Below are 27,305 nucleotides of genomic sequence, written 5' to 3'. Positions count from 1 at the left end.
CAGTGAGTGCACTGATCGTAATTCTTAACATGATAAAACAAAACATTTGACACTTGTCCTGATCTTATACTGTAGTTATGTTCCTTAAGTCTAACAGAAAGCTCCTTTCTAGTCTGCCAAGTATAAAACATATTAAGATTTTTCAAAGTATTCTGTAAACACAGCCCGCAGAATTTTGTGGTGGGTTTTGAAGATGTTCTTTATAGTATTGTTATCACTGAAGGCTACATTTACATGAAAGGATTTAAGCAGTCTAGGAAGTAATGTAAAATTATCACCAAAAAGGGAGAACGAAAAGATTCTTGGTATCGAGGATAGCTTTGAGTTTAACTCTATAAAACGATTGTTTTTTTTAGCCAACTTACGGGATTTATCAATGAAAGATCTAGGATACTTTAACTTGGATCCAATTGAATATATCTTCTCAAACTCATCAATAAGATCCGGATTGCACATACGTAATTCCCTGAACATCGACTGAAATGATGATTTACCTCTCATGTTGAGGTGAGTAGTAATGAATATATGAACAAACATTGATGGGTTTTCTGTGTATGCTAAACTTAAAAACAAGTTTCTATCTTTGTGGATCATGCAATATGAAAATGGTTACATACGGTTATTTTATATTTCGACAGTAAAGGTGATAGAGGATGCTAAATTGATAAGTCAAGAGATAAATGTTTATAAATGTTCGTTTGTTAGTTAAACACAGAGAAGGTCATCTACATACCTAAACCAAATTGCATTAGAGGATGATGTATCCCTTAATAATTTGGCTCAAAGAATTCCATGTAAAGATTAATTACTTAATGTTAGTGAGAGAGGGTTGCCCATTGTCGTACCAAATTTCTGAGCATAATATTCTCTATTGAATTGAAATACACAGTCTTATACACAATATTATCTGTTCAGTAAACCCAGAATTTGAAACCGGTAAATCGGTTTTATCCAAGACAACCAAATATGAGATCATCAAGTGGAAATATTGTGAACAGAGATGAAACATGAGAGTTGTTTATAAAAGTTTGTATTTCAATTTATTGGAGATTAGTATGATCAGGAATTCTTTGAAACAAGGTTGATAAGTGATATCTTACTCTCTAACGCAATTTGGTTAAGGTGTGTAGATGATGTTCTTTGTGTTTGGCCAACAAACGAAAAGTTACAAACAATTTTTCTCCCTTTACTTGACAATTTAGTACCTTGATGCTGTTCGCATTTCCAGAATCGCAACTCATTTTATTCTGTTCATCCAACACTCTCATGCTGTTAAAATAATCGTTTACATCTCTGCTAATGATTTTTTGCTGCTTGATGTTATGTTATGGCCTCTGGGTGTTCCATCTCTGCAACCTTCAAGACGGTGGTGGTGTTGGAGGCTGAGGACAGAGGGAGTGGTGGTGATGAAAGAGGGTTCTGGGACCAGGGACAGGGGCGTTGGCGATGGTGCGGGACTGTGTGGTAGCGTAGCCTGGGAAGGAGAGTGTGGTGTGTGGAATGCAATTTGGTGAATACCTGGTGAAGTCTTCTTGGGTCATCTACGCTCACAGCGTGGGTGGGTTGGATCGCTCGCTGGTCGACTAAACTATTGGAAGCCGCGGCCTCTAGGGCCACGTAACCTCCCAGCTTAGCTTGTCTGATACACAATATAGATACTTGTCCAGGGCGCTTTTGAATCTCTCCACGTTACATCCCATGATGTGTCTCATGATTGCAGGTAAAGTGTTGAAGAGTCTCCTTGTAATTTAGTTCCCTTACCGCAGTAATATGGGACGCAAAACACACCTGAACGCTTTCTAAATTCTGTGATGTTAGAACGCTGTGATAGTCTATTCATGGGAGAATTAGCGACTTAAAAAGTACCATGATTGGTTTTTCTTCCCTTTGTCTTAAAAGTCCGCATGATCCCTCGCACCAGCCTTTATCGAGGAGGCAACTGTTAATTTGTTGTGTTTGCTATGTTAGGCTCTCAACCGTTTTTACTCCGAGGTCTTTCACATTCTTCATTTGGTTTATGACAGTGTCTGTTATGTCTGCCCGGTGTGTTATATTGTTTCTGATTCCTTCATTTTCCTGATATCTTAGGAGTTGAAATTTATCGGCATTAAAAAAGCGTGTTCTCAATGGCTCACTGGAATTCTACAAGATGAGGTGGGCTTTCAGCGTCGTCTACTGATATGACTGGGAATGTTAAGATCTTCCTACTCCGAAAGCAATCTTGTCCAAGAATACGTATATTGTTCGAATCCGTAAATTCACAGCTACTTGCCTTACTTGGACTCGCTCGAATATTTTGATACTGTGCGACGTTAGTGTTGTCAGTCGATAGTTTTCTGGGATTGTGTCGCCTGTACCTTCGTGGAGTGAGACGTTGTGAGTCAGTACCAAAACCCTCGGGGATGATGCTAGAATCTAGATGTTTTCCTCCAGTGCATTATTTAGTAGTCTTATCGGGGGGAATATTACATTGGCTTGCTCTCAATGGCACTCTCAAAATCAACTATATTTGTAACACACGAGGATTACTGTTTAGGAAGAAGTCTGTTGGTTGTGTGTCTTTAATGTGGTTTTTGTTTTTTTGAATATATAGAGTCATACTGCTGTTCTAGAACCTGATTCATCTCCTGGCAGTCTTGGTCCTCGTTTTGCATATGAGTAAAAGTATTTTTTTTTTTTTTATATCATGAATGGCTCTTTCTTCTTTCTTTACCTTTGTTTCGTATGACATATTACGTTCATTTGATAGGCTTCCTTTTCTTTGCTTGATGAGTTACGGCCTTTTTTCATTTATTTAGATCTGCAATTCTTTTTCGCTTCTTGTAAGGTGATCGTCTTCCTCTTTCTACGGTGACGAGAAAGGATTTGGTAGCCAGGGAGGGAGGGAGTGGCAGTGGTGAGTGAGGGTGCAGAGGCCAGTGAGGGAGGGAGTGGTGGTGGTGAGGGTACAGAAGCCAGTGAGGGAGAGAGTGGTAGTGGTGGTGAGGGTGGATGTGACAGCCTTTCGCAGGAGAGAACACACACTAGGGCCCAGGGGTTCCCAATCTGTTGTTATAAAATGCCGTTACTTTGTCCTTTGTCTGAAGACACGCGGGAAAATTTGCCAGGCGCACAGCGTCTAACCTCTCTACAGAATTGCCAATAATTCTTCCATTTCCTCGGCAGGATAGACATTCCTGGCTGCAGGAGTGATATATTTTCGAGTGAATTAGATACTATTGAGCGGGAAGGTTGTGCCGGCAATATGGGAGGAGAAATGTCAAGGATGAATGGTTATCCCACCGAACAATGTTGCACAGCATCTGTTGGATGTTCAAGGGCGTTCTGCTCTATGTAAATTTGAGTCGTAAGGTCACTGGCCAGATGGTTAGCGGCTCCCTGCTTGTTTTCCATAAAAAAATGGGTATGACATTTACCGTCTTCTACTCCCCTTGGCATTTTACCATCGTTTAGCGACATCTTGAGTGATATTTCATGCATCCTGTCAAGAGTATTTTTCACAACTCTTCAGCTTATATGCAACAACCTCATCAGGTCCCTGAGCTTTATATCATTCATTTTGTTTAGTTTATTCACCGATTTTATAAATACTTTAATGATATTTCTTCAGATCTTTTAATAAGTATCATGATTGATATTATGTTACATCGTATGACTCTCATCTCCTTACATCTCTCGAGGAACTATATTTACTGCCTACATTATCTTTCTTATGGTGTGAATATTTTTGTATTCTTTCCCTCTTGTGTTTCCTTATCCTGTACCTTATATATATATATATATATATATATATATATATATATATATATATATATATATATATATATATATATATAATCACACACACACACACACACACACACACACACACACACACACACACACACACACACACACACACACATGCATCCCAGCCCAAGCCAAGTACCCATATATCTACCAGCCGTGAAGGGAGGATGAACACTTTGATTCGGAATGGGCTGACTCCCACCCTTCAGATTCGAACTCATTTTGATCCTAACCCGAGCTGTGTGTGTGTGTGTGTGTGTGTGTGTGTGTGTGTGTGTGTGTTTTGCTCCTTGTATTTTTTATCTATTCGTGCATACAGGAAGGGAGCTTTACACTCGTGTAGCCCCTCTTCTTATCCCTTCGTTAATTTCATTCTGTTTCGTGAAATCTTAAACTTTCACTTGCTCTTCTGATAGCATGTTTCACAGATCCCTTGGAGATTAGTAAGTAGCCACCGTATTTCCCTAACTCTTCTTTGTGGGAGGGTTGAGGACATCCCTCCTCTCTTCATAGCTCAGTCCTTCCACACCTCAGTCCTTCCACGTCGGGTGTCAACAACTCAATATTTATTTTTTCAAATAAAGAAACCATCCAACTGCAGCGTATTTCAGATTAAGTTAAACGCACGTCGTATATATGTCTTCATAAGCATCTCACAGTCCCTGAACTTGAGGGCAAGTTTGACACTGATCAAAATATAGATTGCTACCCAAGCGATCCATCGCACTTGCTGCTCTTGTGACCATTTCGGCGGGGTATCGATTAGTGTGTCCCTCTCACAAAGTTATTCTTGTAAGTTTCCCCTTTCCCATGTTATGACTTGAGATTTCCCGGCGTGCAAAATTTCATAAGCCATTTGTTCGACAATTTGTTGCATCCTGTCAAGGTTCCGTTTGGCCCTGCCGTTTCGCCTTCCATCATAATCTTAGCATCAGTCGCAAATGTACTCGCGTATGAACTCACCTCGTCTGGCGAATTACCTACGTAGATCACGAATAGCAGCGATCCCAGCATCGAACTCTCAAGGACCCAACTAGTTTCCCTCATCCAACTTAAGGTGGATCCCTTGACGTGTTTCCTCCGTACTCTTCCATTTAGATGGCTATCAATCCACTTGAGCAGCACTCCTATAGATATAGCTTGCGTGATAAGCTGCATTATTAGTTCCCCGTGGGGAACGATATCATAAGCCTTAAGTCAGTTTGGAAATGTATAGTCCACCCACCTCTCCTTTTTCTAGGGCTTTGCTCACTCGTTCATAACAGTCCAGCAGATTCATCACGCAGGATCGTCTCCTGAACACAGTGTTGTCTTCCGCGCAGATAATCTGTGTTAGAAGAATATTCCTCGAACTCCTTCCTGATTATTTTATCAAGGGTCTTATAGTATGCCCGTGGGGATACCGGCTAATAATCTACGTCATAAGTATAGCTTTCTACCTTCCCTGAAGTTGGTTTGCACTCCCTGATCGTTTTAGTTTCTTCTCGGGCTACTTAAAGCTAGATTTATCTGGTTTTACTCTTAGTGATGGATATAAACTCGTCTGCAAATTCGTTACTTTGAATAAGGCAAAGTGATTTTTCTTCGAAATGACTGGTAAGAAATGGAATGACCTACTAATAGAAGTAAATGAAAGGATCTCCCGAGATATGTTTAAGAAGAGACTTATGAAATACTTCGCTTCAAGTCCACCATTCTCTTATGAAATTAATTTTTATTTTTCTGAATCAATATAGTATCTGAATTAAGCCTCGAAATGACTCAATGTGATGTTGCTGTTTGCATTTCTTTCTCCTTCGTACCTATAGGTCTTGGAGTAGGATCAAAATCTAGAGTTTCTTATTCAAATCCTCGTCTGTACATGGTGAGGCTTTTAATCTAACGATTTGGACCTTGGCTGTTAACTTGCCCTTTACGAGTTTGCGAAACTGTATGGATGTTATTGGACTTTTCGACTAAATTTCTTTCGTTCCTCTCCTGTTCCTCCCTTTTTATCCTGATGTAGTTATTTCTGACCTTACATTTCTCAAGTGTAGCCTGACTTCTGTGTTTCCTACGTCTCTCTCATAGTGTGTGCCTGTGTTCCTGTTCTCTGCCACATCTTATAAAGTTTAAACCGTCCATTCAATTTTTCCTCGGTCCCTTTCTCGCTCTTCCATTCTCTTGGTACATACCTCTCTACGCCCTGACTGTAGTTCTTACAGAACCCAATATAGTTTTGTTCTGTACCCATGTTATTGGAATACGACCTTCTAGTCTATTTCCACTACAGCTTGCTTTTGGTATCTTAGACTATTTCTGGTTGACTTTCTGTCTTGAAGGACCTCCTCGTTTGGAGGTCCATAGGACATGTTTTCAAATTCAAAGCTACTGGCCGTGAAAAGAAAGTCCAGCCCTAGATGTAATAGTTCATAATAGGTGTACACGCGGTAAAGACGTATCAACACTTTTTGTGTGAAATAATGTGAAACCACGGGCGTGGGATTTTGAGTAATGTCCACTAGTCTGCTTTCATCATATTGTAATGTATCAATTGCTAGCGACATTTTTCTGTTATTAGTCATAATAAATGTTAAATTGATTTCAAATTTCGATGTAAATAATCGTAAGTGGGGCAACCATGAATATTAGGAATTTTTTCTCGAATACAAACTTATCAACCTTACATAGACAACACGGGTCGTATTGATCGTTTCGAAATTTATCGGAACCTTCCGGGAAGATACTTCTTTTACCGTGTGTACATGATGGTAACCTGGTTCTCTGCACGCCGTCTAGGGTTTTGAATCTCTACATGCTCTCACTGCTGTGCTGATCCAGACTGTCCCACTATATTTCCTTGAATACCTTGATTGAGAACTTGCCACTCAGCCGTCTCCTTTACCACGCGGATTGTCGTTTCAGTTTCCCTCAATGGTTAACCTGGTTCCTCTGATTTTCGTGGGGAAGCATACACCGCTGTGGTAATTAGACGTATTTTGTCCCTAATGTCTTTTCTAGTATGAGCTGGTTATCAGGTCAATTGTTTTAGAGATAACTCATGGAAATTTGTATATCGTTTTCTCTCTCATTCACCTGTAGAACTAGGCCTCCCTTCCCCATTCTTTATCATCATTCTTTCCTTTGTTATCGGTTATATATATATATATATATATATATATATATATATATATATATATATATATATATATATATATATATATCTGCAGGAAGACCACGTTTGTCATAACATCCATGTTTTGTATAGTCGCCATTATGCTGATGATGTCCTCCACTCGATCCATAGATTCAAGCTCCCTCTCAGTCCTCACCAAGTTATCAGCATTTTATATACATGATCTTTACCAAAGACTTCCACATCCTGATTCCTCGTATATCATATTGGATGGGTATTTGTCTTTTATGCCTGGTGTATCTTCTGTTTTCATGTTTCTTCCTCCTGTGCACCTTCTCTCTCATTTTCTCCAGTTCAGCTTTTTTCCTCTGTCAGCTGGCAGGCATACCATAGGATTTCTTACTTTTTCTTCCAGCTTTGAATGTTATGTTTATTGGATGTTCTATCCACTGTTCTATTCTTTTCCATACCATAAGTTTATGTCTAGATTTACCTGAAAGTCCGTGACTGTCTTTTCCTTCTCTTGGCATTCTGAGGTTTCTATATTTGATATGATCTTGTAGGATGGACACCATACGTGACCTACTTCTTTCCCAGTTCACGTTTCATTGTTGTCTAAACTCTCCTTTGATGCGCTTTTGACAATATCTGCAGTAGGGTGATTGGAAACGTCATTTCATAATTATCTAGACTCGAGGAAATGGATGGATAGCGATATCGTACTCCGAGTCTTCATGAATCACATTATACAGTTGTGTCCATCTAATCACATTCAGATCAATGCTCCACACCACAAGGGACATGACGGTGCAATCTGCGTCGAGCATTCAATCTTTGACTGGGTTATCTGCAGCATCCCTGAGGTTCTTCCTCTGCTGGTGAGCAAGGAATAAGAAAATAGTATTCACGTCAGCGAGGATTGAGCTGCTGAGGGAGACGATTCAACCTTGACTGGAAGGAACGCTCGTCCTGCTGAATGAGACATATTGGCAAGGAAAATACCACTCCCAGCCGGAAATGTGACGTCTGATGATGATGATGGTACTTTCTTTTCCACCATCTTGACATACCAACAAAAGAAGGGTGATCAAGGCAGTGCTTTCACGAGTTCAGTGACAACAGAAGGGCAAGTCTATCAAGCTGCTGACAGTGGAGAGAAGTGAGAGCAAGTACGAGGAAGTAAGCCCTGTCACTCCAGGAGAATAAAAAAAAGTAGGTGATTCATCTCGTTGCATCTGCAAAGGGTAGAGTGACGTGAACTGTTAAGTAAATGACTACTAATACAACAGTCAAATTGTTCTTGCATTTAGGTGTGGTAGTATGTTTTGTATACTTGATAACGTTCAGGCATGTAGAAAACACTCATGAATGTTAGCAAACGTAATATTTTGTCGTGTTGCCACCAACACAGTATGTACGAGATTTGCACTCATTTTGGCGCAGCTGTGAGGCAAGATCTGGCAACTCTGACGCGGAAAGTGAATGATGCAATGAGCACTCAGGCGTTGCATCATCCTACTTGCTGCTTATTATTTCCTTCCGGCGAGTCGCCCAGTGCACTCGTGTCGCACTTCTCCTAAACTTTTTTTTTTTTTTTTCGTACCATGAGGTTTCTATTCGTGTCGTGCTATTGGTAACCAGTTTTCGTTTTGTATCCCTAAGTCTGTATTCGAGTTGGAACTGGCTTGAATACTGTAATCAGCGTGCATGCCAATTTCTTTGTACAAATACAATACAATACAATACTTGGTACTTCTTGCAGTGCTAGTGCTGTTTTTCTGTCATTCTGCTCCGGTTGTTTCTAAAGGCCGAGTGTGACATGTGGAGAGATTTCTTTGCCGACTGTCAACAAGGATACCCCGTAAGTGCCTGAACATTGCAGATGACTTTTATGTTGTAGACTTTTTCGTGACAGAAGCGTGCCATAACCCCGACCATCAGGAGAACCTGCTTTACTTTGGCTATAAAACAGAGGACCAGGAAAGAGCTTAGCAGTACACATATGCTTCAGTGCTTGTGCAACAAACTTTTGCAGCTGGTTGAGTCTCATAAGGCGATCGATACTTTTTAGCATGTTCATGATGAGGAGGGAGCCGACAGATCACGTCAGTGACTACTACTTCTGCATGGTGCCTCCAGTCCAGCAAGAGATTTTCAAGAAGAAAAAGTGGACCTTCAGTTATCCAAGTATATCATCTGCTATACGCTCAGTACCCCCACAGTGCAGGACCTCCTGTTTCGGAGCCTCCAGACTCATCTTCCCTAGCATATGAGAACAAACAGGATGAAGAAATTTATGAACCATGTGAACCATGAACATTAAGAGATCCTGAAAGTGGACTTAACGTGACGTCTGCTGAACCACACAGGATCACGAAGGATGAATCAAGCGACCTCGTCAGAGATCTGTAGCTGTCGAAGAGTTAGGCAGAACCATTAAGCTGGAGACTGCTCCGTTGGATATCCTTGATGAAAATGTGACATTATCTGTATTTTGTGCCCGCCGGAAAGATTTGATTTATTCTTTAAGATGGAAGGTAACCTCGTTGCCTGCAACGATGTAGGTGGTCTGATGGTAGTCCTCTATATTAATCATAACCCTGAGGAGTGGAGAGTGTTCATAGACGCGTCAAAGTTGATTCTGAAAGCTGTTCTGCTGCATGATGGCGACGCGTTGCTATCATTCCAGCAAGCTTTGTGGTGACTTGATAATTGTTGCTATATTGCCTGGACTGCGGTTTTCTTTGTGAATGGGACAGTCGACGAAAGACTTCCCATTTCAACAAGAGAGACTGGACATCCCGTCAGTCGCTGGAGCCTGGAACAAAGAACATACACCACCTATCGCTGGTAGAATCCAGCAAGATTTTGTTGCCGCCACTGTACATCAAACTAGGCTACATGAAGAACTTCTTTAAGGCCAAGGCTAAAGATGTGCCAGCGTTTAGGTACCTTACTGGGAAATTTCCAAGGCTCAGTGAGGCGAAAATTTAGGGTGATGTCTTCGTCATTCCACAGATCCGCAAGCTCTTTAGAGACGAGTAGTTCGACAGTATCTTCAGTGGTGACGAGAAGACAGTGTAGAATGCTTCCCAGCTGACACTACTAAGCACTAGTGGAACACTTGTTGTCATCCTATCAAATGATGGGATGCAGTATTCCGTGAAAATACATTTCTTTCACTCTCTCCTGGATTACCTTTCCGGCTAGCTGCGGGGCAGTGAGCGATGAGCACGGCGAACGTTTCTGTCAAGACATCTTGGCGACAGAGAAGAGGTTCCAGGACAAATGGACGGTGACAAGAGATGCTCCAGGAATTGTCCACAAGCGACGGGCGAAGAGGCGTCGCGCTTAATCAAAGTATGTCGGTGACTGTATCCTTGTGTCATTAATGTAGTGTGCAGTACATGTGAAACGTACCATAGTGATCTTTTCCCGGAAACCTTAGCCAATCGAGCGTTTTTGTGGTCATGTTCAGCATCCCAAAATTCATAACGGGGAAACACATTTCATCTCCGAAATATAAAGTGAGTAAAAATATGTTGTTCGGCGCAATGGACCGTTTCTATGGGATGTATGGATAGAGCTTATTTACGCAGGATTTTCCGATAGAAACTTTTCGATCTTAGAAAATCGCTTTTGATTTGGTTGGCCCAAATGAAAGGGACATGTACATATCTTAAGACTGGTTGATTGTCCTACAGAACTGGCCTGATCCAGTACCTCCACCAGGGATTTGTGTTGTGAGATTGACAGAAATGCTTTTGTTTTGCATAACCAGATTTCCATAGAATCCTCAGTCATAGGTACTGTACTATCAACTTCTATCGCAGTAAATGTATGAGGCGTATCGTTTTGTCGGTGTCAGGCACACATTCACCTTATAAAACCGTGGCAAATCTAGGGACACGTTGCCGACGTGTGAAAAATACGAACAAAATTTGAGGAAAATGTTTACAGCAGAGCCAAGCATACCATTAGGGAAGACAATAACACTGTAGGATGCAACACTGTTTCTCATCCAAGGAACCAAATGCTTACGTTCTTAATATACTTGTTTGCGTGAGGTGGTCCAGGAGAGATGCCGAAATCTTTATTCTGCTGGAGCCCTCACGATAGAAGGAGAGAGAGAGAGAGAGAGAGAGAGAGAGAGAATGATAAATAGTAAGAAAAATTAAATATTTATATAGTAGTAAACAAAATGAATGAAAGGTGTGTACAATCATTGTGATTATCATGATTATCATTATCATTAACGTTCTTTTTTTTTTCTTCTTCAAATGTCCACTCGCCTTAGTAATGACTAACCCATCCTATCACTCCCCTTCAACCCTCATCTCCGAAAAAGAACGCCTTCCCCTAGATCCCCCTGATGTTGATAATAGTAATAATGATCATAATGTTACTCTGCTAAGTTTCCACATACCACCAAAGACGTCTATTCACTGACCACCCAATATCACCGTAGACAAATCCATCCAGGCAGGTGGATCATCTCATATCTCCAATTACACCACACTTTTCAAGACATCTGGATCATTACGTCACGTCAGACACACACTGTCCTAGACGCCTTGATCGTCACACGTCACGTTCAGACACACTTCATTTGGCAGCTGAGTTTACCTCACATCATGTAAGACTTACTCCCTGAGACACCTGACCTACAACACATTGCTACACACACACACACACACACACACACACACACACACACACACACACACACACACACACACACACAGAGTCCTTCAGGGAACAGATTCTCCATACACAGCTGCAGATTCCCTTCGAAGCGACGGAACCACGACGCATCGCAATAGTCTCTTTGAGGAATCTGAATCACCACACTCCAGGGACACTTTAACGTTAGACGCAGTTCATAACATTTGCTCAAAGCCAGTTCTCTAGATGACTGGGTCAGGATTGTATTACTGTACATTTGTCCAGTCTGTAAAGCCATCATACAAAAGCCTAGCCTTACTTTCATGTGGAAAAGTCTGCCGGAATTCGACCAAAACACTCTTAAGATAACTTGCTCACTACGACTTACCACAAGTAAACGCTCCTAGAGAGATATTGGTGGAATCTCAACATCAGATACACAATCCACCAGAGAGCTGGGAGGGTTAAGTATTCACACGTTTCCTCCAACACTCAAGGTGGCTCATCACATATCACAACAGACACCGTCCTCCTGAGAGCACTCACATATCAGCCCTCCACTCACATCACGTTCAGCATCATGCTTCATTCTTCCGTTTTCTCTCATTCTCGCGGTTATCCCTTCCTCCATTCAGTAGTTTTATTCAGACGATAATTTCCTCTTCCCGAATTCTCCTTCCATTCGTTCAGTGGTATGTTCTTGATACTAATACATTAATTTTCGTATGTTTCCAAGAATTTTTTTTTGTCTTTGCCGTCCTTCCACACTTTTTTTTTCCTTGTCCGTTTATGCTTATTCATTTTTGCATCCTCCACACCATTATGATATTACATAGTCATCCCACAACCTTTTCTATGCTGTGTATGTTTTCTCTCCTGTCTACTGTCTTTACTACTTCCACTGTCATTTTTACTCAAAATGACGCTTTAGTTTACTCTGTTGATGCACTTTAGTTTACGCTGTTGATGCATTATTCCTTATCTCGTATATTTTGTGTCCGGGTTCGATATATTATCTTTAATTTCCTCCGTTTTCATTGTTATGTCTCACCAAGACATCCGCAGGAACTTTCCTCACCTCCCTCAGTGTCTACAGCCACACACCAGCTGTATCATCGTCCTCATACACAGCAAGAAAAAAGCACTGCATTATAATTTTCTGCACAAGTCAATGTGATTTTCCTTCCTATCGCATTCTTAGATATGCCACAAGAATGTATTTTAACAGCCACCGTGGCATAACATATACCTATCTAACTTTAAGGAAAATAATAGGCCATTTAGGTGTGACATATCCCCTACTATATCATCTTAATGTTTTCCTTGCCGGTAGCAAATTTCTTCGTTCAGAATATAGGCTCAAAGAGTTTCACAAGCAGCTTTCCACGGTATATCAGTTTTTATTTTTCCTCCAGGATTAGCGTATGATGTATGCGTTAATTCTTTCCACTAAGCGGACGTCCTCTTGTGTCAGCCATAGATCACAGTTTACCATAGAGCAGCGCCGTCCGCACGCCCGTAATCACACAAGTGTATCTTCGTTAATTTCTCGCAGTCTTTTATTGTCCTAGGTCGCTACCAAGCCGTCCATCCGTTAGGTGCGTTTATAGTATGGTATTTCACGGTCGGGCGAGTCTATTGTGCGCTTTTGTTGTGGTCAGGTGGATCTGTGGTGTTGACTCACAGAAGGTTTATTGGCTCCATTTTTCAGGGCGGTAAAGTGCGCGGACAGGTAAAAAGTTGAGGGCGGTGTGGGCGCAGCTCAAACTACCACCGTAACATTGGTCTGGTAAACCACTGAGAGTAAAGCTATTGGTTTTAGGTGGATATTGGTCAAGTTACGTAGACAGCTGGCAGAATGCTCTTAAGATATCAGAGATTAGTTACAGGAATAGGATTTAAGCGTCATTACGCATCTTACAAACGGAGGAAAATATCAATAAGTTAGAATTCAGAAAAAGTCGAGAACATTATAATAAGCACATTCATACGTAGATTATATTTAAGTGGTTAGATTTAGATACATGGGTATTTACAATTGTAGACATCTATTCTTTTTACGTGGTTAAAGAATCATGACATTTTGCAGGCGAAAATAAATGTGTTGTTCTGCATTTGGGGAAATTAAATCTGTTGTCGAGGACGAAATAATTTCTACCTTATGGAGCAGGATAATACTCGCCACGATTCACGGTAAAACTGGAGCACTGCTGCATATTGGAGTTTTCGTTGTGTTGAATTATGTGAATTTTATATTTTCCTTCAACCTAGGCTATATTTTTTCTTAAGCCTCGTGTTTGCTAAGCATTTTTCATCACATAATTTGACATTCAAAGTAATAATGTTCTATGTAGAGCTGATAGTGAAGCTGGACACCACCACATACTGGAGGTTCATTTACTTGTGTTAGTAATACCATATCAGTGACGACGGAATTGAGACTCGCTTCGCTAAACTATCCGTTTAAAGACTACTGAGGAAGGCTGAGGTTACGCAGCTTCCCTTCTGTTTGATGCTCGTCACCTGATGAATCAAAATGAACCACAAACCACAATATTTCACCATCGTCTTTCCCCAGGATTCCAGTCACTCCATGAGGCATTGTTGGACTGACGTGTCCTTAGATCAAAACATGGCGCAGGGAAATAATTGAATCTTCACCAGTCCGGACGACAGGTGAAGATTCAGTTACTTCCCTGCACCATGTTTTGATCAAAGGCCACATCATTCCAGCAAATCCTCGTAGAGTCATCCGAGTATTAGTGAAAGACGATGGTAAAATATTGTGGTTTGTGGTTCACTTGGTGTCGCTGCGTCGCGAGTAAAATGAGTCTTTTGTGGGTTTATATCTGCTTGAGGTTTGGTGGTTGTGTGTGGAATGGTGTACAAATATGACACAAGAATGTATTTAAACAGCCACTGCGGCATAACATATAAGTACTTAGCTTTCAGGAAAATAATAGATCATTCAGTTGTGACAAATCCTCTACTATATCATCTTAATGTATTCTCTGTCAGTAGGAAAAATTTCTCTCCCAATATAGGCTCAAAGAGTTTCACAAGCAGCTTTCCACAGTATATCATTTTCTATTCTTGCTAGGAAGCTGATGATTCTCCAGAGTGTTTTGTTTCGTGTAGTTTGTGTCTTTGTTGTATTTGCTTTTCACAAGTTGAATGGTGAGGCTAGCGAGGTGCAGTTCTGGGTGGAGAGGAAGAGGTGAGTGTTGAGGATCTTTATGGATTATATTTCTTGTTGGGATCTGAGTGCTCTGAGACCCTTTAGTCTGTTTTAGGCCTTAACGTAGGTGTCTGTGGTATGGGTAGTGAATGTCATGTATGTTGCTTGTGAATATTTTAAAAACATTCAGGTTATCTTAGGCCTTTTTGTTGATGTCTGTGGTGTGGGTGATGAATGTCATGTGTGTCGTATGCGACGGATATTATGGTTATAATTTTGGTGAGCTGGAGTGGTTGGTCATTCATGGTGATTGATGGTTGTAGGTTGGGGGTCTGTATTGTTAAAAGATATTCTGTTTTGAGTCAGTCAGTGTTCTGCATCTTGATGTGGCGATGTATGTTTCTTGTTTGCTTGGGCAGTGCCAGTGTGCTGTAACGTGTTTATGAGGTCATTTTCACAGTAGAGGATTTTTACATGCTGTAGTTCTCCGTAGGCAATGGCAGGTCATTTAGGAAGAGATGGAAGGGTGATGGATGAAGAACTGCTCCTTGGGGAAACTCCTTAGTAGAAATGAAGGACTCGAAGATGAAGCGTTTATGAGTGACACTGGTGTGATGGCCAGCAATGACGTTAACCAAACGTATTTGATCATTATTGTGGAGGATGGTATCCAGTATCTTGTGGGCTAGCATCTGTTGGGGACGGTGTCGAATGTCACGTTGGTACCTTTTCGCCACTTGTACTGTGCTGTTGGGAGGACGTGGTCGGTTGAAGACATTAAGGATGTGTTTGTGTGAGGTGTGTGTATCTATTCCGGTTCTCTCTATCTGTACTCAGTCTTGACGATATAATTATACGAAAGCGCTTGACACTTCGTATTTTCGTATTACACACACACACGCACACACACACACACACGCATATATATATATATATATATATATATATATATATATATATATATATATATATATATATATATGGATCTCGATGGTTTGTTCTCATGTTCCTCTTTTACATCATACAAATGAAATAGAGAAGCATTAAGTTCGTTTTCCCTCTACGGAAATATTTGGTAATAAATGGTCTTATTATCAATATCAATGTTTCTTAAACTTGTGTTCTAAGTGGATCACTAAAGTCTAGCGAGGTCGTATGCCGCCACATAACACTCGATGTAAGAGAACCTTGAAAGAGATCAGCGATTGCTGAAACATTTCTTCTCTCAAAGGGTAAAGAATGATAATGGATATCGAACGGTGGAAGCAGCTTATACCCAGGTGACTTCGGAAGATCGACGGGTGTGATGTTGTGAGATACAGTCAGTCTTCTTTATTCACACGCTCTGAAATGGTGATGGACACCTAACCCTGGAAACTGCTTACTTTCCAGGGAGTCTGGAGCCAGTACTTTCTTTCCCATTGTTTGACACCTTGATTGCTGCTGCTGCCCTCCACATGCACCGCGATCTGCCTTCCGCTAAACGAATGTCTTTAGATACATGCAGTGTTGTGAAAGCTGCATTGTAGTCTTATGATATAGGTGCTACTGTGTGGTTACTCATACTTTCCCTCTCTTGTATATATCATTGCCTGCAGCCACCGTCTAATTAGGAAGAGTTTTTCCTGTAATTAATTGCAATTAGATTCGTCATGCTGCTCATTCCAGGCATCCAGAACATGTAAGATATTACTTGTTACATTTCTTTCTTTTATATAGTAACATGTTACACATTTCCATACACTCTTTTTATTCAACTGTGTCCATTTTTTTTCTTTTTTTTGGAACAAATGGAACTCTTTATACGTGTCATGATATATATTTTTTCCAGTCTATGATATTTTTCCTTTGACTTCAGGGCAGGTATTGTAGATTTGCTTTGATAACTAAGAAAACTGTGTTTGATATTTCGAGGGAGAGGCAGTGTCTTTACAGAAAAAAAAAGAGAGAAAAAAATAAACTGCCATATTCCATTTCCAAAGGAAAAGAGAAAGACAGAAAGCGTAATCCTCACTGGACTAAACATAAAATGTAGGTAACCAAAGACCAACTTCTTTTGAAGAAAGGAAGTGGGCAAAGACTGTCATCAGTAAAGTCACTGGAACGGCCACAGTCTTTTGCTGGTGGACGTTTAATACTTTGAGAGCTGGCCAGAACAAACTCAAAAGCCATGGAAAGAAACTCTGGAAAAAGGAAAAAGATAGGTTGCAATGTTGAGGGCAGATCGGCATGGTGGGGAAGCCTTTGATCCCGTGTGGCTTATTCCTTTGTTCTCAACCCCCCCTCTCTCTCTCTCTCAACCCCCAACTCCCCAAAACGTCTCTCTCTCTCTCTCTCTCAATCTCTCTCTCTCTCTCTCTCTCTCTCTCTCTCTCTCTCTCTCTCTCTCTCTCTGCCTCACCAACAAGTGGGTTGCAGGCATTACGTGAGTCGGCAAGCACATTGTCTCTCCGTCTCGTACATAACACTGGGAGACACATAACTCACTCGACTCGTTCATCGTAACCCAAACTTTCCTGCGGCGAGCGTTCCACTCTCGCTCTGACCTTTGGCAAGATCTAGTTGTAAGTACTCTCTCCCCCCCCCCTCTCTCTCTCTCTCTCTCTCTCTCTCTCTCTCTCTCTCTCTCTCTCTCTCTCTCTCTCTCTCTCTCTCTCTGTTTCTTTGAATCTGTGTTAGCAAAGACGGCAGGGACAAGTGCTTGAACTTATTATGGGTCTCTTATATACTACACTACGTATACATCTGTCTTTCTCCCTCTATACCTGTTCGCTGTTTCTCCCCTTTTTCTTGTTTCCACCATTTCCGATATGTACACCTTCATAGCCATCTCCCTTCATTCATCCCTTCTATATGTTTAAATTATTTTAGCACATCCTCTTTAACTTTCATACAAAGTCATCCTCACATATCTCTCACCCTATCGTCTCTTATCTTATCAACCCACCTGACGTCATATATTGTCTATAAACCTTTCATTTCACCACATTTGCCATCCTTTGTATTTTGTCACCTAAGGCCCACTCCTCACTCTTCGCGTCCATACAACCCCGTCAGGACTACTGTACCAGCACACATACCCATCATTTACTTCAGAAGCAGTCACTTCTCTCTCCACATATTCGTGAATGAGCCAGGGCCTGCGTCCCATCACCCACCCTATTGCTCACTCCAGCTCCCATAGTTTCATTCACTGCCATGTCCACTCCCAAGAATCTAAAACAATATGGTAACCCTCGCATTTATTCTTAACCTTCTCCTGTCACACACACTCGCCCAGATTCATGTCAGTACATGCAGTGTTGCCGCACTTCGACAACCCAAGGTTAACCCGCGTGTGACAGGTCATCATCAGCGATGATTTAGCATCATTAAGTGGACGAAATAAGTACGACTCCAAACAAATCCATCATTTTCCTGCTCCTAATTGTAACGCGCACCAATTAACAAAGTACTGACCAAGTTGAAAGCTTCCGTGAAGTCTACGAAGATGAGCGCCACCGAGGTCTTATTTCTCTCGCAAGTTGCGGTGAACGAAGTCTAGGAGGCTGACGAGGCAGTGAGTGGTGGAGGATGGCTTCGTGTTTCCACAGTGTTGAGGGTCTGCTTGAGTCATTAATGTCAGCATAGGTTTGGTCAAACACACAACTTTCGCAAATTAGACTGGAAATTGCAGTGATTGCAACCGGTCGTAAGAATGAAGAGACTCATGGTTGGTGGAATTGGGTAATGGAGTAACATATGATGTCTTCCTTGTTACATAGACTTTGGTACATACACAAACCGCACAGACCCAAAGTTAAAGCTAGGTGGTCTGGTCTTAACAAAAGAAAGTTCCCTTGTAAGCGGTAGAAGAAAAGGATAGGAAGGCAAAGGCTCTCTCTCCCCACCCTCCACTACCTCCGACAACACACTAGACGGAAAGCAGGTGGAAAAAAATACCTTGCAGGATTAATATGGCTGAAGGAAATTTTTATTATTGGGACGTCATAAGGTAGAATGAACAAGAATATATCGTGCATCCCATCACCAACTGGACATGCATCCCTTCATTTTTTTGTTATAGAGACGATTACTGGCGATGAACCTGAGCTTCTGCCATCCGACTTACCTTATTTATATTATTCCTGATGATGAAGAATGATACAATAATTCTTACTTACTCTGTAAAAGCAGCTGACATGGGGTAATCAAATTTGATATGTGACCGCAACATGGCCAGGAAGAGATTGGTGGTTGGGAGAATAGCATGATATACCATTACTTTATAATGATTGGTTAAATGAATTATTCATGATCGGAGAGTGACAGTGCTGATCAAACTTAATTTTGGAGATATTAAGGGTATTGCTCTAAACAACACTTTCTTGGAGCTCATACATGCATCAATAATGTCGTTGGTAAAGAAATATTTAGTACAGTCCAGATTAGCTCGGTGACCTTCAAGTTTTAGTCCATTTACTCTCGTTGGTAATGCTGGCGATAGTGTAAAGAAATTTTCAATATCGACGTTGTTGAATACTTCAACTATTTTAAAACATCGTAAAGATTTTTGCTTGGAAGGCGCGCGCCTCTTGCTGAGGGAGAACAAGTTTAATTTTCGCACTCTCTTCTCATATGGTTTGCTACGCAAGGAAGGAATCAATTTAGTTGCTCTTCGCTGAACTGCTTTCAATTTAAGAATATCAGTACTTAGGTAAGGGGCCCAAAACTGCACTACATATTCGAGGTGTGATCTAACTAAACTTAGGCTTAGTGGCAATATCAGATCCTTATTTTTGTTTGTAAAGTTTCTGTTAAATTAGCCTAATATCCAATTTACTTAATTGTTAGCTTCATTACAATGCTGGGAAACTTTAAAGTTGCTGGAGACTGTGACCCCTACATCCTTCACTCTAGGGTGTCCTTTATCTTGTGGCCCATCAGTTCATAATCGAAATTTTTGTAAAGGTGTCCTACTTGTAACAGCTGACATCTACTGACGCGTAGTGGCATTTTCCATTTTCTGGACCATTCAGCGATATTATCTAGACCCACTTGTAATCTTAGCCTATCTTCTTCAGTTGCTATGGCATTGCCGATCTTTGTGTCATCTGCAAATTTGGATATTTAAGTTATTTAGCCCTCGGTCAGTGTCGATAACATAAGTGATGAAAAGCAGTCCCGAAGGCCAGGACTTTATTCATCATTTGAACGTGGGAGACTTGTCGAATGCTTTTAAGAAGACTAGAGATATGATATGTCTTGCTTTTGTCTTGTTGTGGGTAATGAATAATGCATGATGAAATTCAAGAAGGTTTGTAAGGTATAGTCAGGACTTTCTCATACCATTCTGTGAAGTACTGATCAGACTGTGTTATTCAAGGTAGGTTACGATATTTCCATTCATCGACTCCAGAAGTTTACACATAATTGACGCGAGGATAATTGGACGGTAATTGCCAGGCAATTCGCGGCTTCCCTTTTTGGATATATGAGTGACGTCTACCAGTCCTGCGGGACTATTCCATCCTGGCTGTAGAGATTTATTGAAAATATAGGTTAACAGCACGACAGTTTCGTGGTTTGACGTTTCTACTTACTCGTGGATAGAAACAATCTGGACCTGGACATTTATTACTCTTCATTTTCTATCTGTGTTAGTACTTCTCTAACTGTGAAGTTAGATTTTGGTATTGTGGGAGTGCTATTTATCATTGTCTCACAATTCATGTTGCTGTCTTCTAGCTTAGAAACTGAAATGAGAAAGTTGTTTAGGGTTGTTGCTATACATTTTACATCCACAATGGGTTGCCCATCCTCGTTTACTATGGGTCCTATTCCACTCATTGTATGTTTCTTATTATTGATATAACTATAGAATCTTTTAGGTTCTGTGTTACTATCTCTTGCAGTACTCACTTCGTATTCTTTCATGGGATTTTTGATAAGAATTTTCACTTGTCTTCTAATTGTGTTTATTTCTGCGTCGTATGGCTCTTGCAAAATCTGGGGTTTACCATTTACGCTTGTCGTTGGTTTTATTGTTTCTACTGTCCATGGGAATGAACATGTCTTGTGAGTATATAAACGGATGCTTGAAGCTGGCCCATAATTCCTCTGGGCATGAAACAACAAGGATGAGACTCATTACTGCGTTGCCCAACTCATTAAAGCCCCGTTCTTGTAAAGGGGTTTTGATGCTGGTTTCAGGTGATTCAGATTTAATATCTATGTCGAACCTAACCGTGTTATGTTCATTGTACCTAGATGTTTTTCAACATGGGTATTAGTTACTAGGAACTCCTGGGATGCAAGAATGAATCAAGTATATTGGCTTCCCTCGTCGGCTCTGTGACGATGTGGTAGGGAAAATTGTCTTCGACAGATTTGATAAGCTTAGCAGAGGAGAACGACTCGACGGGTGGTTGAGTGTGACGCTAATTTGGAGGAGGTTATGTCATTAGTGCGAGGAGTGAAGCGTTAATTATGGCGGTGTAGCTCATTCGTGGGAGAATTCCTTGTATAGTTTCACCAGAAGATCTAGCTATGGGCGTAGTTGATCGTCTGGTATTTAGGCGCTGAAGGTGCTTAGCTACCTGATATTCCTCGGCTGTAGGAGATGGGTTCGTAGGTATGCTGGGAGGGAGGTGATGCCGAGTCGTGGTAATCGTTGACAAATATTGGAAAAGTGGTTGTTGATCTGGTGTGCGGCCACCCCGCTGCTAAGTTGGTCTACACAAGGGAAAGGGGGAGAGCCTTGTGTGTGTGTGTGTGTGTGTGTGTGTGTGTGTGTGTGTGTGTGTGTGTGAAGACTGTGTTGCATAGCTGAGAAAAGAGTGAAAAGAAACACGAAGGTACCACGGAATGCAAATAGGCCGGTAAAGCGCTGACCTATACCACCACATGTAGCATGCAGACGTCAGATCCCCCGCTAGGCGTGGAGTCTTATGTTCGTGCTCTCGCAGCTCCACCCACCACACCATTGCCACATGTATCATGCACGCTAGGTATTGATCTGCTCAGTGTCACATCTGCCTTGTCGTCGACCTACTGACCACCACCACCAACACCACTCCCCTTCCTAAACCCCCACCACCATCATTGCGACATTTGACCCTACACGTCCTTGTTCATAAGGTCGCTGCTATATTTGCCCCGTCGACGATGTTAACATGGATCGCCCTGCCTTCTGACGTGTACCTGGCTCACTTGTTTCATCCCCCCCCCCCCACCCCTTCCCTGCCATCTCTTTCTTCTTGCAACTCTTTGATATGCTCGATGTCGCGTGTGCCTTCCTTATGTCTCTTTCATTACATCTCTCCTCTCCCTCTCTCTCTCTCTCTCTCTCTCTCTCTCTCTCTCTCTCTCTCTCTCTCTCTCTCTCTCTCTCTCTCTCTCTCTCTCTCTCTCTCTCAATTCTTATATGTCTGTCTTTATGATCTGTTGCCCTCTGTTCTGTCTTTCCAATGTATCATTATATGACTGTCAGTCTGTTGGTCTATGACTCTAATATATATATTCTCTCTCTCTCTCTCTCTCTCTCTCTCTCTCTCTCTCTCTCTCTCTCTCTCTCTCTAACGACTTACTTATCTATGTCTACCTGTCTGTCTGTCTGTCTCAGTCTATCTCTCTATTTATCATCTTTCTATCTTTTATGTTTATCTACCAGTCTTTCTGCATTTCTACCGTGCAGTCTACCCATGCAGCACTCTTTATTATATAACTTTTTTTCATTATCCAACTTCCCAACCCTTTCACTGGGCTCTTGAGGCTTCAAGGCTGCGCTACAGCCAGCAGCAGGAAAATAGACACCTACAGGGTGGAAAGGTCCTCGGCAGGAACATACTCCTTTCCGTCCACTGACGACGATACAGCCTCGCAAATGGTAACTTCTCACTCGCGGCGTAACCAATATGCAGGTTGAGTCCGGTCACGTCACTCGTAGAATACATATGTTTTATCACATGATCGTATATGTACGGTTATCGTCAACGTCTGAAATGTGAGAGAAAAGCGGAGTAACGTAGTGTCATCCACTACAGACAAGTCTAGACAAAATGCAAGAGATGAATGACGTATTAAAAATTCATTTCCGTATATTTAGATACAGTGAAGAAATTAATGACACCATCAGAGTGCAACTATGACACTGAGGACAAAGGTTGAGATGATCAATTGCTTTGGATGGGGTTGTTGGAGGCGAACCCGTTCCCGGAAAATCATATGACTGGGACTGTTAACGCTGGAAGTCCGTCAGGTCCAAGCCTGTCACAGGCCCTCACCTTATGACTGCCTGTTCTCTTGGTGTGGAGGTCTGCATGACCGTCAATGACTGATCATGAGAGAGGCAAACTGTCGTGTTGATCACCGTAAGATATTGCATCAAGACATACGACTTATGTACGACCCAAACAGAATTTTGCTTCAGCCATCTATTCAGTTCCTAAACTTGGTAAATACATGGAAGTTCAGGAAAAGATCTAGAAGATTGCATTACAGATAGAGCCAGGGGTTAAGTCATTAACAAGAGGAGGGAAACCCTCGACCTATCGAAATTAGAGGAGAACAGGACAAGGGGAGACATGATAACCACCGATAATTTTCTAGGGGGACACGTTGATGTAAACAGGAACTAGACCTTTGAAGGTACAGGGGAGTCGAAACTACGGGTCATGGTGGAAATCTAAATACACAAAGCGTGAGGAGGACCAAGAGGAAAAGCTCTTCAGCCACAGAGCAGCGGACGCTTGGTACAGCCGAGCTAAAGATAAGGTAGACGTTGTTAGAAAGGTCCTGTGACGTAAATGAGAAGTGAAGAGATGAGGCCGCCAGGTGTAAAGGTACCATCCCATACGCACAAACAGATAATTACGAACACACACACACACACACACACACACACACAGATGTTAAAGGCTATCAGTATGTCCACCATGGAAGAGAGAAGAGCATGGGATGACTTTGATCATAGCCATTAAGTTTTTATACAAATGTGATGATATTTAGATGATGTAGAGATAGGGCAGTTGGGGGACAAAACATGAAACTAAAAAGAAATAAAGAAAAGATGTGAAGAGGCACTTAAATAAGAGCAATGGAAAATAGAAACACACTATATGAGGAAATTCTGAGTGGTAACACCATGCCAACGTGTTTCGAAAAAGTTGTTTGACAAAATGATCAAAGGATACTTAGAAATCCCTTCCCAAAATATACAAGTATGTACGTACACTCTTACGTACAAGGTTGTGGTTTCTGTGCATTTTACATGACAGCTGGAGAATGAGAGATTAATCATCAGGGTAGTGCCTTCAACATAAGCTCGAGGTAGACCACAGAATGGAGAGCTCAGAATGAATGCAGCACTGTGTCATTCGCATCTCCCCCGGCGTTTGTCCATAATATTACGAACCGAGCGATTACCAGGACATGGCCGTGGTGGATTTCAGGTTCTCGATGTTCCATTACCAGGGTATGTTGAGTCGTTCACCAAGCCCGGGCTTCCGGGCTTTAATGAATGGCTTTAGCGAATCCTGGCTTATAGGAGCTCATGATCTGACGTATTCAGTCATGTAATTCTGAAATAACGGCTCCTGACTGTTTCGCTTATATGGCTCTCTCCCTCACTCTAAGTGAATCGTAGGGCATTACAAAGGGGCTCAAATTGGAAGATGGGACAGGGACTCCCTCATTACGTAGAAAATCATAGTGCGCCTCTGTTTCCTAGAAGATAGTCGCCTCCACTTCACCATGCATGATGGTAAAGCAACTTTTGTCGTCCTCTTCCAGGGAGAGTAGTCCGCTGGTGAGGTCTACAGTCTCTTAGGGGTTGATGGGTCTAGGATAAGACCCATTTGTTGTTTATATATATATATATATATATATATATATATATATATATATATATATATATATATATATATATATATATATGTGTGTGTCTGTATGTATATATATGTATACGTTGAAATGTTTAGGTATGTATATGTGCGTGTGTGGACGTGTATGTATATGCATGTGTATGTGGGTGGGTTGGGCCTTTCTTTCGTCTGTTTTCTTTGCTCTATCTAGCTAACGCGGGAGACAGCGAAAAACTTTGATATATAAATGATATATATATTTATTTATTTTATTTATTTATTTTGCTTTGTCGCTGTCTCCCGCGTTAGCGAGGTAGCGCAAGGAAACAGACGAAAGAATGGCCCAACCCGCCCACATACACATGTATATACATACACGTCCACACACGCAAATATACATACCTATACATCTCAATGTACAGATATATATATACACACACAGACATATACATATATACACAAGTACATAATTCATACTGTCTGCCTTTATTTGTTCCCATCGCCACCTCGCCACACATGGAATAACAACCCCTTCCCCCCCCTCATGTGTGCGAGGTAGCGCTAGGAAAAGACACCAAAGGCCCTCTTCGTTCACACTCAGTCTCTAGCTGTCATGTAATAATGCACCGAAACCACAGCTCCCTTTCCACATCCAGGCCCCACACAACTTTCCATGGTTTACCCCAGACGCTTCACATGCCCTGGTTCAATCCATTGACAGCACGTCGACCCCGGTATACCACATCGTTCCAATTCACTCTATTCCTTGCACGCCTTTCACCCTCCTGCATGTTCAGGCCCCGATCGCTCAAAATCTTTTTCACTCCATCTTTCCACCTCCAATTTGGTCTCCCACTTCTCCTTGTTCCCTCCACCTCTGACACATATATTCTCTTGGTCAATCTTTCCTCACTCATTCTCTCCATGTGCCCAAACCATCTCAAAACACCCTCTTCTGCTCTCTCAACCACACTCTTTTTATTTCCACACATCTCTCTTACCCTTACATTACTTACTCGATCAAACCACCTCACACCACATATTGTCCTCAAACATCTCATTTCCAGCACATCCACCCTCCTGCGCACAACTCTATCCATAGCCCACTCCTCGCAACCATACAACATTGTTGGAACCACTATTCCTTCAAACATAGCCATTTTTGCTTTCCGAGATAATGTTCTCGACTTCCACACATTCTTCAAGGCTCCCAGAATTTTCGCCCCCTCCCCCACCCTATGATTCACTTCCGCCTCCATGGTTCCATCCGCTGCCAGATCCACTCCCAGATATCTAAAACACTTTACTTCCTCCAGTTTTTCTCCATTCAAACTTACCTCCCAATTGACTTGACCCTCAACCCTACTGTAACTAATAATCTTGCTCTTATTCACATTTACTCTTAACTTTCTTCTTTCACACACTTTACCAAACTATATATATATATATATATATATATATATATATATATATATATATATATATATATATATATATATATGATGTACAGTATATCAGTCTAAAAAATTTTGCCATTGTTCACCAGAAAATTAAACCTTGGCTATCCAGAATAGTAGACAGACAGCGGAACCGCTGGACCAATCACAGGCTAAAACCCCATCTCCCTGAACTGTTATTTATAGCTCCTGGTACCCACCCACTCCATGCAGGCCAGAAATGTGCGACAGGCAGGCCGCCCACACACTGGCTCCCGAGGGCGCTACAGATGATCTCACGGACATCACGGTAATGTCTATATATCACATGTGTTACGTTCACATGTCAACCGATTTTAACATACTTTCAGTGTGAACCAGAAAAAGATTGAACACAAGCTACCGAGAATGGTAGGCGTACAGCGTTGCTTGATGATTACAGATGAGCCGAAACCCTTTTTCTGTGGAACTGTTATATATAGAGCTCCAGGTAGGAGCTGACTTTATCAGTGAAGAACTTCCTTTATAGGAGTGTACATTTCTATGCTTCTAGCACAGATGTGGGCCGCAGGAGCTTGAAGACAGAATTCCTGGAGTAATTTTATATATATATATATATATATATATATATATATATATATATATATATATATATATATATATATATATATATATATATATATATATGTTATCCCTGGGGATAGGGGATTAAGAATACTTCCCACGTATTCCCTGTGTGTCGTAGAAGGCGACTAAAAGGGGAGGGAGCGGGGGGCTGGAAATCCTCCCCTCTCGTTTTTTTTTTTTTTTTTAATTTTCCAAAAGGAGGAACAGAGGGGGGCCAGGTGAGGATATCCCACAATGGCCCAGTCCTCTGTTCTTAACGCTACCTCGCTAACGCGGGAAATGACGAGTAGTTTAAAAGAAAGAAAGATATATGTATGTATATGAAATATCGTATTTGTCTGAATATCACTGCAACTATTTTCTTCCTCCTTTTATCTTTTAAATTTCTTCTTCCTGTAAGTCATACTGACATTCATATTCATGTATTTAGAAATCTGAACCTGTAATCTGGAATACTCATGGCATCAACAATAAGAGTTTATCTTCAAGTATATTTTGGTTACCTTCCGTAAAAATGACTTATTTACGGTTTCTGAGTTCTGTTACATTATATTTGTTAGCCTATTTGGTTTTTGTTATCTCTACGTGGATAAATGATTTTTTTTATGATATTGAAGCAATATGCATCATTGTTCAAGATCAAAAAAAAATAA

At 41.3% G+C, this 27,305-nt stretch overlaps 1 long non-coding RNA gene across 1 annotated transcript in view; it reads left to right on the top strand.

The window, feature by feature from the left end:
• Positions 1-27,305, top strand: part of LOC139749679 (uncharacterized) — a 450,989-nt gene that overhangs the window by 20,638 nt on the left and 403,046 nt on the right. The gene's annotated exons all lie outside the window — the stretch shown is intronic.

This window comes from Panulirus ornatus, chromosome 8 (assembly GCF_036320965.1).
Source record: "Panulirus ornatus isolate Po-2019 chromosome 8, ASM3632096v1, whole genome shotgun sequence".
Classification (NCBI taxonomy): Eukaryota; Metazoa; Arthropoda; class Malacostraca; order Decapoda; family Palinuridae; genus Panulirus; species Panulirus ornatus.
The sequence above is the reverse complement of the archived record's forward strand: the minus strand, read 5'-3'. Positions and strand labels throughout refer to the sequence as shown.